General features: G+C 37.9%; 1 protein-coding gene across 1 annotated transcript in view; it reads right to left on the minus strand.

Moving 5' to 3' along the window:
* The window catches only part of LOC138019146 (sodium- and chloride-dependent GABA transporter 1-like), a 44,942-nt gene that overhangs the window by 37,407 nt on the left and 35 nt on the right, over positions 1 to 7,500 (minus strand). Inside the window, exon 1 of the mRNA XM_068865821.1 lies at positions 7,475 to 7,500. This exon is cut by the window's right edge and continues 35 nt beyond it. The gene's annotated coding sequence lies outside the window, so the exon portion shown is untranslated. The remainder of the gene's footprint in view (positions 1 to 7,474) is intronic.

Below are 7,500 nucleotides of genomic sequence, written 5' to 3' on the forward strand. Positions count from 1 at the left end.
AAAAATTTACCTGGAAATTTCATATTGACTATTGTCTATAAAATAAGTTGAGTTCTACATCTATCTTTATTATCATTAAAATCATAGGTATCACAAGTCAGGATGCTGTTGGAATTATTGCACGATTAAGACACTACCCTCCTAAGAATACACTAATTCAAATTTATCGCTCTTTGATTTCCACTTACACCCTATGGCATTGCTGCTTGGGGCCAAACAGAAACGTGCCCTTCGGCTTATATTTTTTAGTAGCAATAGATCTCATGCTATCCCCCTGTTTGTCTCTGCTAACATCTTCTACACCTTGGAATACTTGTCTGACGATGGTAATTTTTGTGTTAATAAGTCAAGATTGAGTGATCGACTTAATTCTTTTTCGATCCTTGAAGCTAAGGTGTGGAATTGCTTGAAACCTGATTTGCGTAAGCTTATTGTTAGGAAGAGACGTTTTACGTACAACATTCATCAACTTTTACTTGCAGTTGTCGATGATGAGGATGATTATATTGATGTCTCATTGTTAACCTCTAAAATCACTAAATATTATTAACTAATTTATACCTTTCTCTTCCATATCTATAGAGAGATCTGAACTAATCACAAAATGTCGTCATGAAACTAAGTTCTTCGCTACCAATCACAGAAAGCGCTGTTCCAACCGTGCTTAATTTGAATTTTGAATTTTATCGTTAAAACTGAGCGCTGCTCGAGCAGAGACTCCAGTAACAACTCTCCATATATATATTTAATGTCCACTTGTCTAGTTGCTTTACGAACGAATGAGTGTACTTATCTACCTATTTATATTTAAAATTCACTTATATGCTGCCCGCCTAGATTGGCTTCGCTATATGCGGACTGCGCATCCTTTAATCACTGTTAAATCAGTGTTAAATAAACGTTACCAAAAATTTATTTTTTAAGGTAAAGTAACCTAAAACTTCCATCAGCAGAAAATTTATATAAAGCGCAAATGCTGCCATTTTCCTATTGTTTTCAGAATGTTTGCACCCCTTTTACGTCCTACTTCGAAAGATTACTTCACTCCAAGACTACATACAAGAAACAATGGTTATCACTGAAACTACCAAAAAGTTCACTTAGAATTTGGAAAAAGAGCTTTTGCTATCAAAGAGACAAGATTTTCAATGAACTGCCCATTGAACTAACATCCATAACTTTCAGGCTTTTGTTTAAGAAAGCACTAAGTGAACATTGTATCTAATGAATGGAACTTTAGTGATTTTACGTCATTCACAGTCTTTCATATGTTACCGTTTTTATCTTATCTTATTTGTAGTTATTTTATTTTACTGAACCACATTGAGGACAATGTCTCATACACTGACGGGTTATCCTGGAGTGTGATAAAATATCCGTCGTCGTCGTTGTTATTATTATTATTATTATTATTATTATTATTATTATTATTATTATTATTATTATTATGTTGATAATGCCATGGTCTGCAGGCGTGGAGGCTTCATAATACAGCGCCATAATGAACTGAGAGATCTTGAGGCAGACATGCTCAGCATGGTCTGCAATGATGTCGAGATTGAGCCCGTCCTCCAGGAGCTCACGGGAGAGTCGCTGCCAAGCGGAGCTAACAGAGCTCCCGACGCTCGCCTAGACATCCATGCCAGAGGCTTTTGGGAAAGGCAAAGGTCAGCGTTCTTTGATGTACGGGTATGCTACCCCAACGCTGATTCTTATAGAGACCTGGACCTCAAGCAGATATACAAGCAGCATGAGAACGACAAGAAGAGATTGTATACGCGAAGAGTGATGGACGTGGAACAGGGAACATTTACACCGTTAGTATTTACAACAACAGGTGGCATGGGAGAAGAGTGCAAGAGATACCATAACAGGTTGGCAGAGCTAGTCGCAGCGAAGAAAGGAGAGAACTATGCCACCACCGTCTCTTGGATACGTTCTAAAGTCTCCTTTGCCATCCTTAGGTCGGCTCTACTCTGTCTTAGAGGGTCAAGAACAGCTAAAAGAACAATTAGAAGTAATGTTCAAGAAGCGGACTTTGAATTAGATAGATGCCTTGCGAAAATCTAGGTCTATAACTTTTATATACATTTTTATTATTACTGGGAATAGTTTTTTTAGATTTGTGATTGTTTTATATACTTATAGATATATTTTTAAACAGTTTTATTCGAATTAAAAATAAAGTTATTTATATTAATACTAATAATAACAATAACATGTGCATATATATTTTTGTTTTTGTTTGCTTGTGTAAATGAACAATGAACTTGAACTGTTTTTTATAATTGGAACAGAATATTTTTCTTTTTATATTGTTAATAATTTCTGTGTTAACTGACTGATTTTCAATAAAGGTTTTTCTATTATAATATTATCATTATTATTATTATTATTATTATTATTATTATTATTATTATTATTATTATTATTATTATTATTATTATTAAACTTTTCCAAACAACCCACATATGCTGGGTTGGGCCTAGAAGCAAGTTGCTACCCGCAACCTAAGGTCCTAGGTCTCGTTCATATCTAACACGTTTGTGATTATTCTCGCTGTCCCAAGTAAGGCCGTCTTTTGCGACGTTTCCACCGTTATTACTACACCAGTCCTTTCCATAAATCCCTTTAGTCTTCTTTATATAGTCCCCAATGCACCAACAACTACAGATACAACTTCAACTTTTTAGGCCAACATTCTGATAATTTCCCTCTTTAGATCTTGTCATTATTAGTAGTAGTATTTATTATCGTTATCATTATCGTTATCGTTACCACTTTTCCAAACAACCTACATATGCTGAGTTGGGCCCAGAAAGAGGTCCTCGGCCTCATTCATATCTACCATATGAATACATACAATGAATGATACATACAAGATGAGGGCGATTCTACTTTGGGCTAAATTCACCCTCTTTTGTGGGCATTCTTGTCTGCGGCGACATTTCTAAACCGGGTCCTGTATCGGCCTATCTGTTCTGTATTTCAATGCTTGTTCGCTGGTAAATAAGACGGCGTTTTTGGAATCTCAGTTTGCTCTTAAAGGGGCACTGTCATGAGATGCGCATGCTCGAATTTGTTTGCCCCCGAGCCCACGGAAAATTCTAGCCGCCTTCATGGATTCACGCGTGAGTCACGTATATTCGCCGGAGTTTCTCCTTTGTCCACCATGGCCCTCCCCAGTGGACGCCATTTTGAATTTGTCGATTCAACTTGAAAAAAGTTAACCTAACACTTTTCAAGTTTTCACAAGACGCTAGCGCATGCGCTTCTCGTGACAGTTTCCCTTTAAGAGTCACGACATTGTCGATTGTCTCACCTAGATGGTACTAAATTCCACCGAACTACGTTGTCTACCGCAAAGATAGAAAAAGGAAAGGCGGGGGTGTGCTTTTGGCTGTAAGAGACGAAATCTTATCTGCACGTCGTAGCTATGATACCAACTCAGTACTCCTGTGGATTGGCATTTTCTATGGGAGAAACATATCATTCACATTTGGAGTTTTTTACCCCCCGCCAAATACTTCAATCGAGCCTCTTGTTGACTTGAGTACTTATCTGGATGAGTTTAACGACTCTGCGGACAAAGTATTGGTTGGCGATTTTAACCTTCCAAACATCGACTGGACTACAAATTCTGTACTCCATGATACTGATTTAAACTGTTAACTAATGGATATTCTACTGGATCATTTTATGTCACAACAAGTGCTGGAACCTACTCGCGGAAAAAACATTTTGGATCTCGTGATAACAACAAACGAGGGGTTGATAAGAAATCTACAAGTTGGTGAACTTTTCTCCGATCACAACTCCATTGTTTTTGATGTTAAGATACTACCTTCTAAGAATCCGTCGCATAAGAAGGTTTACAAATTCACGAAGGCCAATTTTGATAGGCTAAAGGATCTGTTTAATTTTGTTACGTGGACCTGTGCATTTCTAACTGAGGAAAACTGGGTAATTTTTAAAGATTTATTCTTCACAGCAGCCTGTATACCGACTAAATCACCAAGGAAAATGAAAAACGCACCGTAGCTGACGCCGGACGTATTAAAGCTGATTAGGCAGAAAAGAATTGTTTATAAGAGAGCCAAGGCATTAAACTCTAACAATCTTTGGGCGTGTTACCGAAATTTGAATAATAAAACAAAGAAGGCATGCAACCAAGCGAACTGGGAAAACCTTAAACAAGTAAGTGTCAATACTGCAAACGAAGGCGATAGCAAATTGTTTTGGAGCTATGTTCGTTCGCGTCGGAATGGCGTGAACAAATAGCCTTGTGGCACTTTAAGGCCGTACAATTACTCTGACCGATCCCAAGGACATAGCAGACAGTTTAAATCGCTATTTCGCCTCTGTTTTTACATCAGAAAATTTGACTCATCTTCCTATAACTTCCCACAAGTTGTCAGCACTGATACTCTTACAAAGGTAACAACTACTCCCAGTGAAGTTGAAAAGCTCCTGCGGGAATCAAATGCCAATAAAGGCTGTGGCTCCGATGATATTAATCCAAAAATCTTGAAATGTTGCAGTACTTGATTAGCCTCGCCCCTATGCACTCTGTTTAATACTTCATTCAAATGTGGTGAAATTCCTGATGACTGGAAAATAGCAAATGCTATTCCGCTTTAAAAGAATGGTGCAAAAGACAAAGTGGAAAACTACAGACCTGTTTCCCTAACTTCAATCGCAAGTAAAATCTGCGACAAGATAGTAAAGAAGTCGATAGTAGACTTTTGGACAGATCATCAAGTATTCATAGGTGAGCAATTTGGTTCATGCAAAAGCGTTCTTGTTTATCGCAGTTACTCGATACAGTGGAACCCCGCCTTACAGCCACTTCGGTAATACGGTCACCTCGTTATTGCGGCCACTTTTTTCTTGGCCCGGCAAAACGGCCCTACATTCCCTTATAGAAAACCCTCGTTTATGCGGTCACCCGTTAATACGGCCAACGCCACAATTTTGCATCCCAAAACAGTAGAATCCTCTATAATCTCACCCTGTTAATACGGCCACTCGACACGGTAATCGAACAGCCGGTTTACTTTACAAAGTACTGTCAGGAACACTCCTCCCTGTTTTCATTACAAACATGATCTTGACACTACTGTAACATCCAGTAAGGCAAATCGCAAAGGGATTAAGTCTTTGTGCTTTCATCACAAACACGATTGATACTCAATTCTTACGGAAATTACGAAAGAATACTCAATTAATACTCAATTGATACTCAATTGATACTCAATTCTTTCGAAATTACGGCGGCTTCCTTTTTTTAGAAGCATAGTAAGCTGGGCCTGTTCTTGTTTTGAATATTTTTGGCTCAGAACGTACGGCACACTTAACAATTTAAGCGTTTTACCTACTGAGCGAAGTTTCAAGTATTTCATACAATTACTGTATGTACATTCCTGTTGTTTATTAAAGAGAAAAATATTACGGCTCCTTTGTCATGAATTCCACCCTACCTCAATAATACGGCCATGTTTTTAGGCCCGTTGATGACCGTATAAACGGGGTTCCACTGTATTTTCCATTCATGGGCCAAAGCAGGAAAAGAATGGGTGTTCGTACCATTTGTCAGCACTTTCAAGGTCGTGTTTTCTACATAATTTGCAATGAATTATTCGAGCTACGTTATCATGTCTTCCCTTTTATTTCCCCTGAGCAAGCTTACTATATTCACTAACTAAATGGAAAAGAGTTTCCCATTTCTGTTGATACGCTCTACAAAACGGCGATCTAACTGTTTGATCAATATGAAATTTGACAACTTGCCCTGAGGGCTTGTTCCTGTACTGCAAAGATCAATGCTTCAGTGATGGGTTTCAGATCAGATTTTGCTAACCAAACCCACGCTCATAGTTGAGTATCCACGTCCTCTTCACGTTCTCTAATAAATTGTCCATTCATCCTTTTTTCTCTACAAGGTTTTTAATATATTTTACAATATGGATACTGATGAAATACCAGGATTTCTCCTTTTACTTAAAAAATCATATCTTCACCGCACACAGTGAACATATCATTTTTATCTTTCACATGTGAGAATATAGGTGTCGTCATGGTAACAAACACGATTAGCCAATAAAAGGCAACTTTCAATGTTGATGACACCATGTCCACCTTTTTTTTGTATGTTGGTACACTCTTTTATTATTATCATTATTTTTTTTAATTATCATTATTATCATTATTATTATTAAGTGGCTGGGTATTCAGCAGTTATGCGGCAATCTTCATCGAAGCGAAGGTTTTTGCGTCTTCTTCGCAGCCGTTATTGCGGCGTCACGCAACGGAGTTGCGTGATGCCCCCTGCGAAGGAGACCATGTTTATTGTACTGGACGAGTTCAAAATCAAGAGCCTCAGCTGTTTGTTAGAAATATTTCCAGAACTGGACACGAATAATGACAAAAAGAACACTGGTGCATTTCCGCTTGTTGAGAACCCTCCATTTTTATTGTTTATGTATAGACGAAAATTTAGTTTGTATTTTTTTTTGATAATTAACGCCTTACATTATAAATAATGTAAAATTTAGTGGCAAATGTATAAGGCGGACGTGAGAACCAAAAGGAATGAAAAATAGATGGACACAAATCCGGAAAGCGGGACTACCTTTTCAGAAGTTCCGTTTGTTCCAGAAAATTTTCCAGTGGAACGAGCGAAAAAACTGTGTTCCCTATTAAACACTAAACAGTTGTCGTCGAATGGAAATAGTAGTCATCGATAACAACTTGCCTCGTGTTGTAATATAAGTTACTTTCGTAACAACAGCACTGCCGTTCTCATCACGCATTTCTAATTGCTGTGCAGATACAATGCAGTAAGTCTCAAGTATAAAATAAGTCCATAATGTAACCATTCAATACTAAATAGCATAATCATATCAGTGTTATTGAAAGTATTCATCAGCGCAGAACCCAAAGTGAACAAAATGGAGTGTTTTTCGATTGACCGATTTACTGTACAGTCAGTTAGTTGTTTACTGCTTCTTTGTTGGCTTAGTTGTATAAATAATTTTTTTCTCGCCTTGACAGGCAAGCTATAATTTAGTTTGCTTTCCTCTGCAGGCAATTTATTTTCTTTAATTGCCGCCTTGTTGGCTAATAGGGCAATTCACTACAATTCACTCGTAATTGTAATCCACTTTTGCCGCTTTGCTGGCCAATTTCATTCACTTCGTTGGGCAAGTTGACTTGAAAACCAGTGAATTGTGTTAGGAAGGTTATCTACTGAAAGCGATTCTGCATGGGGAATAACTCAATGTCGGAAGGTGCTTACTAAAAATTTGTCTCCTCGTGACAAGTTTTCATCGACCGTACTGGTGGAAACTGCGTTGCCAAACTCAGGAAAGAACACTGTCCTCGATTCCTCGCTAAAGCGTTCGCTATCCTGATGAATACTTCCCGAAATACGTGAAGTTAACCCCGATATGACATTTAGTGGTTAATAACTTACCAAACACAGTTTCCCTCTTTTCACCG

Source organism: Montipora capricornis, chromosome 10 (genome assembly GCF_036669925.1).
Source record: "Montipora capricornis isolate CH-2021 chromosome 10, ASM3666992v2, whole genome shotgun sequence".
NCBI lineage: Eukaryota > Metazoa > Cnidaria > Anthozoa > Scleractinia > Acroporidae > Montipora > Montipora capricornis.